At 37.0% G+C, this 21,455-nt stretch overlaps 1 long non-coding RNA gene across 1 annotated transcript in view; it reads left to right on the forward strand.

The window, feature by feature from the left end:
* Window positions 1-798: 798 nt before the first annotated feature.
* Window positions 799-21,455, forward strand: part of LOC135324500 (uncharacterized) — a 48,998-nt gene continuing 28,341 nt past the window's right edge. Inside the window, exon 1 of the long non-coding RNA XR_010385872.1 lies at window positions 799-863. This is a non-coding gene — a long non-coding RNA (uncharacterized LOC135324500). The remainder of the gene's footprint in view (window positions 864-21,455) is intronic.

The raw sequence follows: 21,455 nt of genomic DNA on the forward strand, positions 1-21,455 counted from the left end.
TACTGGAGAATCAGCATTACTACCTTTTCTTATCAGTTTGAATCATTCATTTTGAATTGAATGGAATCAATCAATAATTTGTGTTTGGTTTTAAAGGGACAGAAATGCTGGGTGGCTCATTGACCAAGTACTTCCGCTAGTATAACAAGACTCTTTCTGTCTCCTTTTCTTTTTTTTGTTTTTTTTTTGTTTTTGAATGATAACATTTTATCTTTTTATCCAGCTTTTCAGACTCAATTATTTTACTCTATGCACAATCCATTAGTTTCCATGTGACTTTATCTCATTTAATCCCTGCTGACAGAAGTTGATTGGCATTTTACAGGGTGGAAGATTGTGGACATTCATTTATTGTCTGTCATTTCTCAGTTTAGGCAATATGAACCATGAGAAGGGACAGTTAAAACCTCCAGAAACACAGCCTTTATATATGAAACTTGTTAACATCACATATACAGAGAGGCAGCCTGCAGGATTTAATTATATTATTTCTTATCAGGTAGCCTTTATTTTCACTCTACTTCTGTAAGCATTTGTTCATATATCTGTAGCTTTATATGAGCTAGTATAAAAATTTAAGGAAGTTATTCCTTCAAAAAAGAATATTCTTTAACTTACTTATCCTAACTATTACCTTGCTTATTTTATAATTCCTTCCCCATTATGGAGAAGGGTTACTGTGAAATGCCTGGCTGCTGTCCAGTCTTCATGTATTGTAAAATGAGAAGGAAATGCCATACAGCCTTACTCCTACCTGCTCTCATCGGGTTGGAAAATAGGAATGTCCTTCACAGCAGAAGAACATAGGCTTCAGTACAGAATGTGAGCTTCTGCTGGGAAGAATTTGATTTCAGAAGTGGGAGGTATGTCTTTTTTTGAATTCGTCTTTATACTGGTTAGAAGCTTGCTGTTGAATTAAATGTATTAATGCAGCAGGATTAAATGCAAGAATCAGCCCTAGAAGAAGGAACCATGAGTGTGAATAACAAGCCAGTTTTGGAAAGGCACTTTGGTTGTTGCTTTTGGCAATGGGTGATTTCCAGGTGGATCAGTAATGCAAAGTGCTGTAAGAGGGTCCCTCCCTCATCAGGAAAGCATTTGGTGTTAACCATTAGCATAAGTAGCCTTTCGAACACAATCTGATTTAATAAATCCAGGAATGATTTACTATATGCTGATAGATACATGTATGGCTCACTACTGAGAAACCTTAGGTTACAGCTTCCAAGCACTGTAGCAGAAGGTGCTGGTGATACTGCTGCTTTTTTCCCCTCCCTTTTTTTTTCCTGCCTTTTTTTTTTTTTTTTTTTTGAAGTGTTTCTAATTACTCATTCGTTAAACTTTCCTATACTGGTGTAGGAGCAGAGATTCTCATGATGTCTACTGAAAATATTTTGCATTTGTATATATATATATTTTTAATTCTATCTTATTTTTCTAGTTATCCAAGTTCCACAGTTCAGTAACTGTGAGGGCAATGTTCAGTTTTGCATGTCTCAGTGTACAGCCTTTCATTGTTTTCCAGCTATAGATAAACTTCTATCTCTTATTTCTTCTCTTGCCTGGAAGAGATGAGAGATTCAAGCTTGTAACAAAAATAAATGGACATATTGTTTTTCTGGATGTCAGAAGTGATACCCCCTGTGATCCTTTAGAACTGATATTCAGCTCTAGAATCTTGATGACGTATTTTGGGATAATTTTTAAATTGGATTTTTATTTCATATTTAATTCCTCTGTAAAACTCATTCTTTGGCCAATAGCTGTTTATTCAACTACTGTTCAAGGGAATGTTACTTGTAGCATGCATTTTATGCATTTGTCTTCATTTCTATGCATTAGAGGCTGCATAGAAGAGAAATATCTTTCCATTTAACATGTGACATGCTTATGATATGTGTTTATATGTTTACAGAGTAATATATTTGTTTATTATGTTCCTGCTTGAGAGTATTAGAAGTTTATTGTATTACAGTCTTTTTCATATCACCTAGCTGAAAATCATTGAAAGGAGAAAGGAAAACTGTATTCTTAAAATAATTGCTCAATGTGACTTAGGTATGAAGTTTAGCTTGAAGGCAGTTACAGGACAAGATTAATACTCATAACTGAAAACCTATGGTTCATACTTTTGAAATAAGACACTCCAAGTTCTGTTCCTGTGCATGCCAAAACTGTATGGGGGGGGGGGGGGGGAAGTGCACAAGCAAGTGGTTCATTGAGTTTTGATTTACCATTTCTGAACATAGTATGTTATTAAATATGCTTTACAGTACGAGTGCACCCAGATTAGGCATGTCTTTGCCCATCTCCCATATCTTTGCTCCCCTCAGATAAAGAGAATTTCCTTCTCTTAATATCAAAGACAATCATTTTCTGTTGCTTGTGGCATTTATGCGTAGAGATGAACAGCAAAATAAAACTCTAACTATACTTTAAACTTCAATATGGTTGAAAGAAAATAATACATTTTATGCTACTGAAACTCAGTGGGATGGGAGTTAAAACAGCAATGAATATTGAAAGCACATTTTTTTGAAAGTCTAAGTTGACTTCCCATTGAATTTATCTCTTGACTCATATAACTGTTTTCATCTCCATATTGAGCACGTTCATAATCCACTTCTAACAAAGCTTTCATAGTCCTTGGAGCCTTTATTCGTGTCATATGAATGAAAAAGAATATTGTTGTTATTCAGGTAGACCACCTGTAGGAAAGAAATTTTTAATTGCTTCACACACGTGGGCACGCATCGTAACAGAAAAGCTCAGCTCTCTGAGGGGCAGCAGTGACTGGTTTAGGAGGATTGCTCTTCAGAGTACCTGTTCAGTTGCTGTTGTTCAGACCTGGCTGCAGAAGAAAACAACCTGGAATGACCAAACAAACTAGGGAACAAAAAACATGTTTTTTACATAGCCTCTTTGTCTGAGAGCTCAAAGCACTTTGCAAACTCCTAATTCATCATTTTAAAGATGAGTAAACCTGTTTATTTACAGATTAAATAACTTGACTGTGCTGAGACTGAGTTACAGAGATAGGAGTAAAACTGCTTTTGTTCTTAGTGGCTCTTACTTCTAGGGCTAGCTTATCAGATGGGAATGAAGATGCAGAGAATCTCAACTCTGCAACAAAAATTTAGGTGAAGCTGTGCATGTATTTCGTGGATGAAATAGCTACTTACTGTAACTTGAGGACATTGCCATGAGGGCCAGATTCTAGGCTAAGCAGAAAATACATATTTGAAAATTATTGCAAATAAAAATAGATTAATTGCCATTTTTAAAAGTTTTTTACTTAATCAGAATTTTCAACATGCTGGTGACTGTGATTCCTAGAACTTGTGACGGTGTCTTTACAGTGTTAGTCTGCCTGCACAGCAGGAGATGAAATAACTTTGAATATTTCTCTGATATTTTATATTCAGAAAGCTTTAGCTATCTGATACTTGTTTTCTGTCTGCTGTATATCTGAGCATAGTTTAGGAATGAAGCACCTATTTTCTATGAAAAGTTTTCTCTGGAAAGAAAACAGCAATAAAGGTTTCTGTTACTAATGAAATGTACAAATTATATTTACAAGCTCAGGACACTTTTTGACACCCTGTGTTTTTTTCCATAACTAATGATGTTCTTCAGTCATTGCAACTCTTCCAAATTTACCAGCATTTTTTTTAGACCTATCTTCATAAAAGTAGTAACTATTTCTATCCTGTTGTTGCCTTGATATTACAATAATTTCTACTTTAAAACTTATGTAGATTCTTCCATATGGTATGCAGCTGATGAGAAAGGAGAACTCTTGAATTTATCATGTTTGTAAATCTGGTAGTTTGAGGAAAATATAGGGGTCTTTTTTCCATAACAAAGAAATCAATTTATCGGTTTTATTGAAGAAAAGGAACATGAGTTAACAAGATATAATAATTACCTTTTGTAGATTTTGATGTTTCACTATATGAAATAATGTGAATATAGCGTGGAAAAAATCTTTCATAATATAAATAAGGTAGATTTAAATGGTTTTATTTTTTCTTTATATATTATCTTCCTCAAAGAAGCACAAAGAAAGGATTGTTCAAGGCATGAAGTATTAAGGAACTGAGAAACATCATGACCCCTTGCTACTCTTCCTCAAAGCGAGCATAATCTGAATGTTGTGATTAATGCTGCAGAATGCATCTTTTTGGATTAGTCCATCCACTAGCCTTTTGAAAAGGGAGGATTTAGTGAAAGCTAATAATTTCTTTCTGATTTTTGCCTGTATTTTGTGCATTAAGGCAAAACTTCCAATGACCTTTATGTGGTACTCTCCTAAATTTGATGAAAATATTTCCATGTGTTTTGTTGTTACAGATATTGCAAAGGCTAGAAAATAGCATCTCCATGATAATTACTACATCTAGACATATCACGGCTGTATCCTGAAGATCCGTACTTATGCCCATTCTCGTCATCACTGTTCCTTTGCCATTTAGACTCACACTATCAAATGGAAATGGAGCACATTCTGTTGAGATACTTCAATGACTGTTGTTACAAAAATGGAATCTACAGTCGGTCATGCCTAAATATAGAGAGTTTTGTGAGAAAATGCCGTGTTAATTTACTGAATTAATTTCTATTATTAGAGAGTTTTCAGAACACTGGTGATTTGGAGTCAAGTAGCTCATTAATATTTTACATCCCAGAGGTTAATATGAAATTTAGGCTAAAGGGCAAATTACTATGTAGCAACTGGAATTTAGGCTCCCTCTCCAATAAGCTCTGGATGTTTTTTTTGTTAGTTGGATCTATAAACAGAGGGAAAATGCATGTAATTATTTACAAGCCTTGCCTAATTAACAGTGTAAATTACTTTGGACTAACATTAATTTTTTCTGCTTGAATGCATAATTCTAAATTATGAAAATGTTTTATTGTTTACTCCACTGCTAAATGAGAGCTGCTAGGCAAATGAGCCAGATTAGAGCAAGACTTTTCATAGCACTGTGTTCAGGCATCTACTGTCATATGTCGATTGGACAAAATAGGAACTTAAATTTGACTGTTTAAAAGGTTCGCCTTGGCGGGGATATCTGCCCCCGGCCTTACGTTAGATGAGATAGTCAGCCGTTACCTGAGGTTTCATTAGAAGATATCTAGAACCATCTTTGCCTCAAGACTGTTTTCCTATGTTCAGTAATGTCAGCGTGGGTAATTTCTGGGATACATATCCTAACAGCTTGCCATGGACAATGCTGCAGCCAGCTGAAGCAGCCCACTGTCAGCATACAACATTTTAAACTCTGATGGGCCTCTTTTCATTGCAGCCAGTTGTCTCCCATGTTTCTTCTCTCCCATTTCCAACCAGAGTAGTAGTCCCCTCTAGGGGTTATTGCTAACTCCAGCCACTGGAATTGAGCTCAGAAGCATTTTAAATATAACTGTAATACATCTTTTATTTTTCTTCTAACTTTTTAAGCATTTCAAGGTGTATTTCACAAACATGAAAGTAGGTTTCCTATATAATCACAAACGCCAGGTGACAAATTGCACAGGCATTTCTGAGAGGATGTTCAGCTACTGTTTGAAAGAAGGGGAATATAGAGAGACTATTTAAAGTCAGACTCTTCCTAACTGACCTATGGCAGCCTCAGCTGTATGCTTGATGGATGTTTCTGCTATTGAGACTTGTAAGGCTGTTACCTGCTGTTCTTGCCCCTAATTATGTACATTGGTTACTTTTGAATTTAGCTTTTTGAGGAGACATTCGAGGCCTCAATCTTCATCTCATCTACAGTACTTTTAGATCAGTATCTGAATTAGGTAATCAGTGCAGGAGCACAGTCCTTTTGGTCCTTATTCTTCTGAGAATGCTCCTAACCAGCACCTTTCCATTTAGAGATGGCTTCTTATTTTCAGTAGAACAGTCCCCAGGCAGATGGTTTTCAATGAAAAAAAAAAAACTGCTTTCACTCTCAGGGTGACTGTGGTTTTCAAGATGGCTATCTACATTGTTTAATTGTTCCACCTCTTTACTCCCTGCTATTTGGAGTTTTACTGTGGAATATTGACTTGCTGAAGGAAACTTGTGCTTCGTTATATATCATTAAATTGGCACTTAGGCATCTTCTTTGAACGCAGCTATCAAGGTAGGTCTATGCTGTCATTCCTGAGTGTGCGGTTTCCTAGAAAGCCCCCACCATTGGCTGCTGGCACGGTGGGAGCTCGTTTGGCTCCAGTAAAGGAGACTGCACTCTGCTGACTGAGGAATCTGATTTCCCGAAGTGCCAGAATGGCACCCAGAGCTTGCCAGAGAAAGCTCTAAAACACATTTTGAGTGTGACATACTTGAAAATGAACATTCACGTCCTTGATTTACCACTCCCTGAGAAACAGGAGTGCATGCCACTAGCCAGATTGCTTTGGCTGCATCTATGCTGATACCCTTCTAACGCTGGGAAACATGGACTAGCTGTGTCCACAACACCTAGCACTTAGCTTTTGGTCAGTCTCTTCTGGGCCCCACATAGTGTCTCTCGTGTTGGGACATAAATTTGTGTGTTTTTTCTGTTCAAAGTGTCTAAAATACAGTGTTCTGTTTCAGCCCATCATAAGGGTTTTTCCACAGCATAAAATAGGTGCTTTCTCATTTCTAAGGGTATTTTAGTCTGAGTGTGATGGGAAGAGGCATTAGAATTTGAGGAGAGGTTAGAGAGTTTTCAGAACCTACTTAGGGTAGTGTTGGAGGCCTAGAGTGGCAGTAGTGATGGTGCAGTCAGGTCTGTACTCCTGCTAGAGACAGTCCCTTGAAAATCCTGTCCCCCAAACCAAGTCTGGACATTGCCCTAGTGAATATTAGCAGCCAGAGACCACAGCAATATGAGGGAACATGCAAACTGGGAAGCAGTCTGGATGATCTGTGGTGCACTGTTTGAGCCATCTGCCTGGCTTTATTTTATTTAGCAGTATAAAATCACTGTAGACATACCTGTAAGATCACTGTCTGACTAGAGAAGATTAGGACACGAACTTGATAAAATGTAGGAAAAGTACTTGGACATAAAGAAATACAATGGGAATATAACAAAATACATTAAGAGCCAACATTAAGATCTACCGAGAACTTAGTGCTGTGTTTAGGAATGTTTCAGGACATCCAGAAGCCATTAATGCTAAGGGGACTGTTCCAGTGCCACTCCACTGTCCAAGTTTTGTAAGACTAGCAGCATTGCATGCTGCCTGGCTTCTTATTGTAATCTACTTTTATTGGGTAGCAAATGAATAGAAAAAAATCCTCAGAAAAGAACCTGGCATCCTATTTTCTTTTCTTTCTGTTATTCAACTTACTGCTATCATTGTATATCGGTTGCATATGCAGTGAAGATGAGTGAAGTGTTGTTAGGCTTGTCCAACACACAAGGCAGCAGCACATCTTTGAAATGCAGGTTTCATATCTCTGCATTGCTGCTCTGCCTACACTTCTGTTGTGTTCTTTAATTAGCCTATTCTTTCTCGCCTAGACAACTTTCTTGCTTTCTGGGCCCAGCTTGTTTAGTTTGTTATAGTATGCCATATAACATAAGAAACAATTGCTGTGCAAACATCTTATTAGCCTTACAATTTTCAGTTTCCCCGGCATTTTATAGAGACCAAATTTGACACAGCAATATAAAAGAAGAGTCTTAGGATTATTCAATGCACTTCTGCTTTCCCTTTTGGGGGACTATTGCATGGGCTTATTTATCTCTGAGTTGAGGAGGAGGAGAAGCTGTTTATGCAGCCATCCTGAAGGGCTATATCTGTTACAGCAGTAGCAAATTATCAAGAAGAAAATGATTATCTTTGGCAAAAAGCAACCATGTTGTGTGCTGAATATACCTCAAAGTGGCTTCTGCTGATTTAAATGTTAGCATGAGGGAAAGCTGTGTGTGTCTGTCTGGATTCTAATTTGAGTATATTTGCTTGTTAAATCAAAGATCGAGGAAGTATTCTAGTAGTAAGTAATGCTGGCAGGACTATATAAGTAAAGCAGAGAGCGGAGCTGCACATGGAGCACTGAGAAGGTTGCAGTGTGATAGAATTTTCTTTGATTGACTCTCCGAACAGTTTAGTGAGTCTGAAGTTAGGCAAACCTAAAAGATAGGTAAACAATTCTATTCTAAAATAACAGGAAAGAGCAAGACATAGAGCTGTGTGTTACCAAGAACTATAGTGCGTACTTCATCTTTGTGACAATAGTTCAGTAAGATGAGAAAACAATTTCATTCATTATTCCTTTCATGAAACCATCCAAAAATCAGAAAATAATTTTTCCATTTTATGAAATTCATGTCTGTCTTGTACTCTTGAAAGAGTATAATTGGCTCTGTTTTTTTCCCTGTTTCCTCCTCCTGTGTACTATTACCTTATTGGTTGTATCTGCCCACAGCTGAGCTTAAGTGACATGCTTTTAGTGTTGTAATGTCAGCTGAGTAAGGATGTGGAAGTAATTTGAATTAGGTGGGGGGAGGTAGGGGAACGTAGTTTTTCCAGTTTTTAATTACAACCAAAAAATGGTTTATGTATATCCAGTAGTTTTGCTGGTTAAAATCAGTAATCAGTTCTAATCTTCTTATACAGCATATGAAATAATCATATGTGGATAATACTCTAAATATAATGTAGCTGTTTTAAGCACTAGGATCACATAATATTACCCTGTTATAGTAATATGAGATGAGGAACTGGAAACAGAAAATAAAGCCTTTGTAATGGAAACAAATTCTGCAACATATCTTTTATGTTTTTAATCCTCCTTTTCTCCTCCAAAACTGACTTAGTGCCAAAACTCTTGCAGCTTTTAGTAGTTGTCCATTTCAAGGGAGTATTTGTGGTTCATGGTCAGAAGATATGAAGGTCAGAACCTTGATTGGTAAAACTAGCTATTTCTTTCCTGACGTAAATGAATGAAGCAGTTGTAATACTTGCTTATCCACTAACATAACTGCAAACTGTGTTCAAAAAGGGGGTTTTGTGCCCAACATAAGAACAAGAAACAATCTTTAGTGATGGGGTTCAGAATTGCCCTGGAGTTCTGTCTGCAAGGTTAATGTAAATGTCATTCAAAATTATTGATTTCTGGGCGGAAAACTTTGTGATATGAAGAAGCAGTATTATTGAACCCTGAAAACAATCATGGCTCAGTTTGGCTACGATTTCTGTATCCTCACAACTTTCAGCTTAGGGTTTTGTGTGGGGGTGTTTGGGTTTTTTTGTTTGTTTGTTTTTGAGTTTAGGCTATCTGGATAGATTTGTTGACCAAGTGTAAGCTCCTCTCCTACACATACTGTGGTTGCAAGCCTCTGGTCAGACTGTTACAGCCAGGCAAACCGAGCCATGTTTGTAAGCATGCCTAGGTGGAGGAGTTTTTGCTCAAGCTCTGCTGCAGTCAGAAGCCTAGCTGTTTGTGTTTGGGGTCTGGAGGGAGTTGTATGGCACGGCCTTGTTTGTGCGCACGTACATATTGAATGGTTTAAATACCAGGTCTATAGACTTTGTTATTTACCTCTGTGAGGTTTGAGGCAATCAAAGCTTGCTTTTACTTTGTTTAGTTTGATTCTAAAGCTGGTCTGAGTCCCAGAACCAAAGCTGATGCTGTCAAAACGGTCCTACAGGAAATAAGAAAATACTGGAAGTAATTCTGTGATCATCCTTAGTAGTTATCTGGTGGCAGCATCTAATTTTTGTCACTGCTACAGAATAAAGCTGTGCATATATCTCTACGCTAAGTATTTTTCTGTATTTATCAATACGCTGCATGCTTTATAACCATGGAGAATTTAAGTTCTGCCTACAATGAAACATTGATACGTGAGGCACAAGTGGCATGCTGAATTCCCTGTGCGCTCTGTTTCGGTAATACTACAGAGCAACTTTGTATTTGATCTCCAGGCAGTGCCTCCTTTTCCAGAAGATTAATTTCAAAATAGGTACCTTATTATTTTTGTGTTCAGTGTCTGTAGCATTCTGCAGCACCATACAAATACCTAGGAAGATGTTTTCCTTGCTGCAAAAAGGTTACAAGTTAATGGGAGCCGTGGCTGAACAAGATAAGGCTATAAACAGGAGGACCGGTGTGGGGAGGGGGGTTGGTTTTGTTTTCAGTCACATAGTTACATAACTAGATTTCTTATTCCAAGGCTTATGTTTACTGAAAGCATCCAACCAGTCATTGAGGATTTTTAGAAACAGGCTATCAGGATCATTAGTTTGTGCATTTGTATGAGATTTCACATCAGTAAAAACTGATAGATGTTCTAGTCATAGGTGTTATGGTGGGAATGAAGGTCATATAAATCTTTACCTTGTTTTTTAGAGGCCTTGGGTAGCAGGTACTTGATGCTATTTTACTTTCATGACACGGCAATTCTCAGGCGTGAGCATAATCCATCAATCTGAGGAAAAGGACAAGTGAGTAAAACTACTCTCCCTGTGTCCGGGAGAGACTGTTTTATTTAAATATTGTACTGCATATGCCTTGCTGTTTATCTGTGGCTGCACAAGGCCACAAGTCTTTGTCCTATTTCTGTCTAAGCCCCAGTATCTTCTTGTGCCTGGGAGAACAAATGAACACTAGCCAAAAGTTACACAGTTATCTGGAAATAAAGGCAATGGCATTTTCTCAACCAAGATAAAACACAAAAGGTCTCTAGTAATCTCAGCAATATTTTCTTATTCTGTCTCAAAGTTATATGAATTATATGTTCATCTTCCAATGCATATAGGATAAGGATAAGGAAAAGATACAGGATTTGATAACTATATAGAAACCTGCAAAGGTAGAAAAAGGTGTCATCCATTGTGATACCCTCTGGCAATATCAGATCTCTCTCACAATCCATGTTTTGGACCTGAAAATGTGTAGATACTAGGAAAATACTAGAATAAAAAGAAAAATCAGAAAATCACTTCAAAACAAGCAAGCCATTTTGTTTTCCCAAGTACCATCATTATTTTGATGTTCGTTCCCCTTCCAGGAACCCAGAATAATCTCTAGGGCTTTCGTACTAGGCTAACCAGAATAGCGTTCATATCTGATGCCCAGGACAAGTCTTTCAAGCATCTCTACTAAGGTGAAGAAAGTGATGTTAAATATGGCAATAGGGATTAAAAGTGTAAAAGGGTGTGTGGTTTTTTTTCTTTTTTGGTAACTTGTCTTTAAAAGGAAAAAGAAGGGGTATACTTCAGTTCTTTCCTATTTGCAGTTTGTGTGTGTTATGTTAGGTTGGCTTAGTTACTTTTGCCAGCAAGCATACACATGAAAGTCCAAGCGAACTGCTTGGCTATTCTGTGCAGTGCATGTCTCCTTTAGAACTGACCTTGCACAAAACCAGTATCTCTGCACCTCTATGTTAATGGATCAATGCAGATAAAGCATGGAAGTAATGAACAAAAAACTAGCCTGTAATACAGATAAAGAGAATTTAATCTACATCTTATCTATGATTTGTCTGTCTGTGTATAATCAACTCACAATTGAATAGATGAATGATCCTAAGTTTCCTTTTTAATTTTCTCTGCCTGTATTTGGTAATCAGTTACTGCTTGGGCTTTCTATGCTATTAAATAGTATTGTGATCATTTAATTCAAATATACAACACAGTGACATAAAGCAAATCATGTTACTTTTCATTTTATGTTAGGAATATATTAGGCTTAAAGAAAAAAGTCTGACACACTTGGTTAGAAATATTCTATTGATCCTGAAATTCAACTTGCTGTGTGTAAGAAGCCAGGCATATAAGCACATCTATTTTCCTTTCTGCTATCTAGTGGGCACATGTTAAACTTAGTACATTTTATATGGGTTTCCCAGCAAATACATTTTATCTCTGTGCTAAATTTTCAAAATGTACTTTGGGTAAACACATCACTTTTCCTGATAGTACCATTTTATGGCTCACTTTGGATGTGATAGAACCTTCATTTCATAGAGGAACCATGATTTACAGCATCTTCTTGCATTTATTTTAATGACTGTTTTTAAAATGCCGCAACATGTTCTGTATTCATGAATATTTTGCATGGATTTATGTAGATTAGCACCAGTAGAGGAGAAATAAATATGCTTTATTTATTTATTTTAAACATACAACACTAGAAAATTGTTGAATGCAAGATAGCTGGGTGTTTTGCTGAGGGAGGATGGATTAGACTTGCCCATCTGTAACTTATCTGTGCATTGCTAATAGATATGGTCCCATAATGATGTAATTCATGATGCAAAAATTAGAGTACATATAGCCAAACACTCAGATGACAGATCAGCAGTCAATGTTTTCTGCTGCAAATAGTTTGTTCTTCAAGCTGACTTTCTTGGTGTTAAAATGTTGCAACGCTTCTGTTGTTACCTGAGTTTTCAGTGACATCACTACACTGTGCTGTAACAAAACTAAACATATCTGAGGTATTTAAAAAGACCTTTGACATATGAGGTATTCTAAAGAAAGGCTTTTTTTTTGTTTAAATAAAACTTTCAGGACATTTTTCATAAGCGAAAAGGATTTTCAGGTATTATCAATTTAGTCTGTACTTACTATAGATAATAATATTCTTATAAATATCTTAGCCTTCATCTTAAGACTAGATGGGTCATCTGCCTGTTCTAATTTGAAGGTGATCATAATCTTGCGCTACTGTTAAGAATCTTTTGCTAACATTTTCTGGCTAGGATTCCTCCAAAATATACCTTATGTATGTTGTACAGCATTTTGTAATACCATCAGTTACATGATTTTTTTCATGCAGTAATGGTAATTGCATAGTAATCTTCATTCATTTTACTGCATCTATGCCTAGCAAACTCTGTCTCTTTGAAAGTGTAGCATATGCATCTTGAGTTCATATAATTTGCAGAGCCTACATAGGCCAACACTTCAAATTACCATTACAGGATCCCTGTATCCGGCTCACCGCAGCCACTGCTTGTGGTATAAACTATAAGCTTCATTCCACCTTATTTTTAGTTCTTATTTTCTTATAGCTGGAAGGGCATTATTTTTCACCAAATCTCAGCAGTATTTTTAGTGTATTAGAATGCTGCACGCATGTACAATTTATGAATTTCTAAACCTAGATTTGAAATAACACTTAAATGCAGTGCTCATTTTTCAGTCCACATTCAGACAAGAGAAACTTGTAAATAGAATAAACTATTGTTAAATTTAAGTGGCTTGAGCTCAGGAGATTTGAGTCCAGTTCTTGGCTCTGCAACAGATTCCTCAGGGCACTTCAGGTAAGACAATTTTTTTTTATGGCTTCAACTTTTTATAATTTCAACCAGAATAAAGAGTTTTCTCCTCTTGCACCTTTTGGAACAGCTTTTTAAGTCATTATCTAGCAAAGACAAGTAGAAAATGATCACATTTTATAAATAGTTCTCAAGAGTCTTATAGTCAATTGATAAGTTTCAGTCAATAGACTGTCAGTTGTTGAAAAATCCAGCTGGCAAGTACACTGCTTACAACCTTTCACATTTGCTTTCCTACTGATATATTCAACTGTAGTATGTTACTGGTATCTGTAGTGTTTTTATAGCATCTAGTAATGTGGTAAATTTACAAGCAATTGTTAGGAGATTAACCATAAAATAAAAAGCAATGAAGACTACTATTGAGAAATTCTTGGAAGAGTAACAAATATATCCTCATACAGCTTCAGAGAAGATGGAGAGCAACTATGGAATAAGGCCAGGATAACAGCCCATATGACAGGACAGTTTATGGCATCAGTTTCTTCTTCATGGATTGTATGTTGTTTCCAGTGCAGAGACAGGGATATTAAATCAGAAATACTTCAACATCTCCTGATGATCTCTGCTGTGATCACCGTAACAAATACAAGCACCCATCAATAAAATCAGTTTTGAATATACATGAAGCACGATGGATGAGCAGTTTGTGTTAGGACATCAGGAGTTGGGTGCTCACTAGAATTCCTACTTCTTTAATACATTACTTTTTATATAACACACTAAACTTCCAGATGGGGTTAAGATAAGAAGAAATAGTAGCCAATGGATCAGTAAAGAAGTGTAGTAACGGAATGTACATTTTGGTGAGTTGAAAAGGTTCAGGATATCAGTTAGTACAGTAAATGGGTAGATAATCTGTAATATACAGCACAACAGAGGAGCTAAAAGTCCTAATGAATTAGTGAAGGCCAAAAAAATTTAGATAGAAAAATTGTATGTAACTCTAAATTTGCTTTCACAAATATTGTGAGCAAAGAAGGAATTACATGTTTCTAAATGTTCAAAGTGAATAATGCTGAGAAACATCCATCTGTTGTTTGACATCCACTTTATAAACACTTTTTTTTTCAGCAGCCACGTGAGCTTTAGTTTTGTGGGTCTAAAACTTTGTTAGACTTGTAAGCAGGGTCTCACAGTAATCAAATAAAAACCAATAGGGAAAGAAAGAGGATGAACACAGATTTTGAAGACAGGCTTACAAGCAAAAGGTCTTGTAGACATTATGGTTGAAGAGTGAATGAGGTACAGAATGACTTCAGTGTTTGTGTTGTATGTGGCAAATAAAGAGTTCAGAGCAACAGAAATAGAAGTGCCTAAGGAAAGAACTTAGCCTTATTGCTAATATTTCAGAGAACTGTGGGGTTGTAACTGTAACAAGAGCCATTATTAGATGTGGAGAACAGCTGACTGCATGAAAGACTGAACTTTGTAAATGCTCTCTTTAGAAGTATTCAGAAAAAAAAAAGGTGGAATGAAGTCAGACGTCAATAATAAGGATATCTAGTTAGGACAGATGCGGACATGCCCTGATCTTGATTAACATCAAAAAAAAAAAAAAAACCATAAAAGACAAATATGCTATCAGTAGATCTGCATTATAGTGCTAGACATTTGTACACACATCTCTCCAAAGACTGAAAGAATGCTCATACTTTGATTTATTAGGAAATGCATTTAGGCAGATGTTTACCCTAGTGTTAGTCTAGACTTAGCATTAGACCCTGCAGGATACCCAGGATACATAAAGGGATACTTGAATCTGTAAGCTACAAGAAATCTTGAAGGGGTTGCTGCTGGTCAAGAGAAAAAGGGCGGAAAAATAGAGAAAGATGGTACTTAAAGATCACTAATGAAACATTACATGAACCATTGTGTCTGTGCTAGAGCTCTGCATCACAGGCTGGATATTGACAGTAAGATTCCTTGAAGCTGAATTACAGATTTGATTAAGATGCTAATAATTTTAAAGATACTAATTAACTTTGCCATTTTTTCCATGTGCTGAAATTCTTCTTTAATAAATTTAAAAAGTCCCAGGCTCTCAGATCAGTCAAGCAGAAATTTTTGAATACATGATCATAGGAACATTTTCAAAGTCAAGCAAGCAGTAAAATTTGAAATTGAACTCTTTATTTATACATACACTTTTTATTAGAGACATATTTACCCAAATTAAAGAATAAATATTGGAAAGCATAAATTGAATCCAGTGCATTATCTTCATTCAAAGTTGAAATACTCCAGCTGAAATTTTACCATTTAGCTGTCTTTCAGTGCTGCAAGTGATTTTCAGTTTGCCTTTCTTATATCTGTAGTAATGCTGCTGGCCAGCAAGGTTCTATTGCTAAGGGAGAAGCTTATGGTATTGTGTGCTTTGGTTTGATATAACAGAACTCCCTTTGTTAGAAATGCACTTTTAATCAGATAAGAGCTACTAAAAACACATCTTTGCTGTTGCTGCTATTGTTAATATATAGGCAACCACACAACTTTTACGACTAGTAAATAATCTAGCATGTGACATTACACCTGCTGTTGTTCTGAGCTCCATTTCCATGGAGTCTTTGGGTGAATATCTGTGCTGACTTGCATTCACTTCTTGTAGCTCTCAATTTCCGTATATTAACTGGACGTTAGCGTGGCCAAGGATCTTTCTACCACACGGAATAATCTCAGCTGTATCAGCTGAGCAGCTGTTCAAGCTAACATGACTGACTTTGCACTGAATCACATGAGGGATGATTGAATAGTGCTTCTTGCTTGCTGTCCTGGAATGGGCATGGGATATACTGATCTGTCACAGCTGATTCTGCACCGAATATGTGAATGCCAGAGTCATGGACGATTGCCGCATATAACTCCTTAGCTGTGCTTCTGGCTTTGTTTCTAGATAGATTCCTAACTCTTGCTTATGGATAGGAAAAGTTTCAAGAAGAAAGAGTGCTGACTTGGAAACCCACCTCACTTCCTATTAAATTAATATAAATAATTTAAACGTTTTCAAAACAGTTAAATGACTGTTCTTCTCCTATGAATCTGTTGCTAAGTTTGCTACTTGAACGTTGTCACCCAATAGTCTAATTTTGCTATAAAAATAAATAAAAAGATGGGCAAAGTCATAAGGAACATAGGGAGAATGAAGTAGGGGTGAGGACTGTATAGGAGAGGTATTTAAAGGAACGATTGCTCAAAGCTCTGAGAGGTCTCATTTATGGATGTTTTTGTATAACAGATCCTGTAGAAAAGGTTTTTCTATTGTGTATGTCAAATCTAAACGGTTCCCCTCCCCCTGCCCCCAATGCTTGATAGCTGATTTTAAAAGTGCATTACAAATGAAATAATCATACATACTTCACATTTGGTTGGAACTGGATGTGCTGCCTGAAGCTTCATTTTCAGTCAAATTTGGAGCTTGAATTAAAGAGACCACCTTGCTCTGAATTCAGGCTCTGAGTTACTTCTGAGAAGCATGAGACCTGGAATAAAACCTTGCATAGCAGTTTCATGCAAATCAAAAGCCCTCTGGAATTAAAAGTTTCTGAAAGTGCAGGGAAAAACTAAGTCTGGTTAAAGAGCACTTCACACACTGTGAAAAACAGGTACCAGCAAGGGGCGAGACAAACATACAGCTAGTTTATCTGACAGCAGCTGGTTCTGAAGTGCTTGTTATTCCTAAGAGTTTACAGTAAGTTCAGATGAAGAGAGAGAACTAGAATCAGTGCTGCTTATCCTTCAGGTGCATTGCGCCTCATGTAACTGAGAAACATTTTAATATTTAAAAGTAGATAAATAAAGTATTGCTATTCTATAGTTAATGAGACAGCTTTATAAGTTGGGGGAGGCAACCCTGGAACAGTGCTAAGATACTAAAAGCAAGAGAGAGTGACGTAGAGTCCACTTCTTGAACAGTAAGAGTTGGTAGAGAAGAAGTCATCCATCCAGACTAAATCCTCTTGAAGGATGGTTGTACAGAAAAAGGAAATTGATATTTGAAGTGGAGAAAGTCTATACAATATTGGACAAAGTATACATACAAAGTGTTTGCATTTCATTAGACTTTTCTATTGAAGACCAAGGATCACACTGCTTTAGAAAGGGGAATTGGACAGCTAAACTTCCTGGAACCCCCCTAAGGTGCAAAATACTCATCCTTACCAGTACCCACAGTAGTCCTACAAGAGCTGAATGCCTTTCTTAAAGTTCCTACTGCATCGGTTTTACTTGGTTGTCTTTGCAAGTACATTTCAATATTCCTACTTAGGTGCACTCAAAACACTAGCCTTTGCTATTAATTTCCAACTAGATAAGTGAGATATACTCTCTGTCCTCTAGTGCTCTAGTCAACAAGAGTTTTTCCTATTGACTGCACCATTCTTCATACTTTGCCTTCACCTGGCTCCTGCTGATGCTCTGGTCTAAAACGGGGTGAAAAAGTATTTAGGTAGCCTCTAGAAAAGAAAGTTCACGCTTTAACTTCAGCCATTTAAGAGAGAAGATGATATGTCATTATGAGGGGAAAAGAGTATTCTAAAAACAAATGTCCTTCTATGTTCTTTTGGTACATCCTAATACCAAAGTATTACCAGTAGTATTTCACTGTTTTCTAGTCACAGGTTAGAGAGGAAAGAGATCCTATTTTGGCCACTTAATAGCTAGGTGTCTGGTTGAAGACTCATTTAAGTTCTTTCCAAAATCAGTGAGGAAATGGAAAGCAGCTAATTCTGTTTATTTTAACAACAATCTTTGGCATCCCTAGAGAATGACTGGTCCTCGTTTGTCTTTACCTCTACCTCTGAGGGGGGTTTTGAAGGCTAGTTTAAGATTTGATAGCCAATTTAAGGGTGATTAAAATCAAGTCACCTGAAGTGTGAGTCATCCATGTTCTAAAAAAAGTAGGACAAAACACATAATGAAAATAATAGTGTATATGTATGAGTGTGTGTAGAGGTATAATACTACTGAGTCTCACATACAGAATTGTGAGTCCAGAAAATAAGGAGACCTGTATTGTAACAGATGTGTTAGAAAGCCAATTAGATACTCCTGCGTGCTTCTCCTGTAAGAGGACACTCAATGAAATTAAGAGGCAACAAATATGTTGAGCATAGGCAAGTAGCGGTATTTCCCTGTTAAGTTGTAACTGAACTGTTGAACTCTTCACTGTTGAATGTTATATTGACTAAGTGCCTTGTAGGCTACTAGGAGTAGTAACTGCAGCTTTATTCAGTAGGCAAAAAGGGAGGGTGGGGGAAGCTAGCCCCTAATTCTTCAAGGTATAAAATGTCATTAGATAAAAATTTTTGTCCATGGCTTACCATTGTAGTTATGAACACTAACAGGATTTTATGCCTTGCTATGGAGGCATGCATAATTGCTCAAGAGAGGATAGTTATTCCTCACAGTGTTATGGTAGTTTTTATAGTCTAGTTATATCCATTTAAAAAAATTTTTACAGAAAATATTTGATGCAGAACATAATTTACTCTGTTCATGACTTTGTGTAGCTTCTCCCAACTTATGAACACCCCATACACATACGTACATATTTGTGTGTATTTATAAAATCACATACAAGTTCATTAGAATTAATTAAAGTCCATGTTTAGAAATGTAAATTCATACTTGGGTGTCAAATTTACAAAAGTCTCATAAATCTAAGATGTTTATGTAAGTCAGAAGACTGAGACAGAAAAAAATCTTCCTGACATCATAAAGATATCCATACATGTTTTTAGGTCCATTAAGTTAGTCACACAATAAAGAAATAACAGTATTTAGGGTAAGAAAATGCTGGACAACCTCTTCTTGTGTGGCTCTGTCCCTGAGGACATATAACACAGCTGCAGAGACTGCTTGAAATCATCTGTTTAAATTCTGGTTTTTCAATTAGTAAAGCATGAGTTTATGGTGAAAATGATCATCAGAAATCATAGTCATGCTCACTGAAAAGAGTAGAGCAGTATTCGTGCACATCCCATCCCAACATGTTAGTGAGTGTTAGCACAGATTCATGTTAGCCCAAAGGGACTGACAGGTGCCCTGTAGCTCTGGAGAGTCAGGCCACAGGGGGTTATTATTTTATGGTCCTGTGACTCCCTTAGCAACAGCTATATCTTATGGGTATGTTTTGCTGCAAGTTGTGTAAGACTGATGTTGAGAATAGGAGAGAGGAATGTGTAAACACTGCACCCAAAGCTATTGTTCACTGGAGAAAGGACATGAAGAGGCATTGGGGTCTGCCTGCTACTTGGGAATACAGGACAGAAAGGATCAACCCAGGCATCTGCTAAAGTCTGAGATCCTTAGCAAGTCACTGGTCCTGCCATATGGTGAGAGAAATGGGACATGGGGGATTTTGGAAAGACTCTACTGTGAAAGAACCTGGAAGAATGCAGCATGCAGGAGGGCTAGCAATAGCTTTTATGATACTGCATAATTCCAGTACGCATCCAGCACATATCCAAAACTTTGGTATTTCTTTATGACTGAGCAAATGTATATAGTAAATTCTGATGTTGAAATTAATAGTCATTCTCATTTATTTTAGGTTTACCTAGTGTTCTGCCAGGAAGATACGTGCTTTTCTAATATAGTGAAGCTGCTATGTAATATTTGATCAAGCTAATAATGGATTTTGTTTTGGTGAAGGTCATGGATTTGGTGTGTCATCCTCCCTCCCCCCCTGGTATAAGAATGACACTACTTCCTTAAAGAGGAACACAGGATCAGATTCCTCTTCTTTCCAAGTCCTGTGTAGAAGGAGAAAATGGCCAGACAGAACTCACCTGTGGCTCTGAGGTACCAGTACAGCGGCTATGGGCCAGGTCTGCAGGCGCTCGTGTGAATGCTAGTGCTTACATGGTCAGTCCACCGTTCCTACTGCAGCAGCTTCCCAGGAGAGGTGAGCTAATGGGAGATGGTGGCCTCCTGGTGCTGGTTTTGCAGGGAGGTGGCAGGCTTTCGTATACAGCGACCGTGGTATTAACAGCCTCTGAAGAGCGGGCAAGCTTTTTTCCAAGGAGCTGAAATACTGTCAGTCGGCTCCATTCTCATCCATGTTTTGGCATGATGAAAAGGAGAGAAGAGGCATTTGTCCTGTCACTGCATCGATTTTCTAGAGATCAGAGACAGCACTTTTTTTAGTATTGGAATCTGGTGCATTCCAGAAGAATCAATGTTATTTGAAAGTTGTAAACTTAAAATAAAGCAAATCTCTGCCTTTACACTGTGTTTTATTTTCACCATAAAATCAATACGATGATTACTTTTTTGGTGGAAGATTAACAGAAAATAATTTATATTGCACATTCAAACTTTACTGCATAGTCATTATGACGTTATTACTACAAAGCACTTTATAGATAAAGATTCTCTATGTAAAGGTAAAAAGTATATGGTTTAAGGCAAGTTGTGAAGAGAAGTTGATCTGTGGTACAGAATGGAAAGAGAAGTATTAGGAAAACAATGTCACCTTGCTTTTGCTCATATATCTTTTTTAAAACCAGTAATGAAGGAGGTTTTCCATTGGATCAAGACTTTGACATATCCATTAGAACTTGCCTGGCCCCGTTTGTTAGGTAGTATAAACCAGGAAGGCTTGTATTATGTATGCGCATTTTTCTCCATGTGCAAAGATGATCAAAGATATTTTTTGAAAATGTTGTTCTTAAATAATGCTGACTTGCAGCAAGCAAATCAATATCTTGCAAAGAGTACGTACTTTTCCTTGGAAAACTGAACTACTAGCTTACAAAAACTGAGCACAGCTTTTCATTTTGCATCTTCAATATTTGCGAAAATGTACTTTGAGAAGATCAGCAACCCGTTGTGCCTCCAGTGAATTACATTCCATGCTTGTTGCCTGCAAGGCAGCTTTGCCAGAAATACAATGTAGAATAATACTGTTGTCCTTCACCTTGATAAAATGTTAGGAGGCCCTTAATCCACATTCATGAGTGAGGATGAGACCTTTAAAATGGGCTTTTTGCCTTGCCAGATATATTGTTCATCACGCAAAAGAATGGAGCACATGTTGTCAGAATGAACTGCAGCACTGCACAGGATGAGTGGTCTGAGAAGCATTAATTTTAGGCCTGTCACGTTGAACTTTCCTATAAACACTCATTATATTTCAGAAACACTTTTCTTAAATGCATTTAAAACCCTAGTATTAAGAAATAT

This window comes from Dromaius novaehollandiae, chromosome W (assembly GCF_036370855.1).
Source record: "Dromaius novaehollandiae isolate bDroNov1 chromosome W, bDroNov1.hap1, whole genome shotgun sequence".
NCBI classification, from domain to species: Eukaryota; Metazoa; Chordata; class Aves; order Casuariiformes; family Dromaiidae; genus Dromaius; species Dromaius novaehollandiae.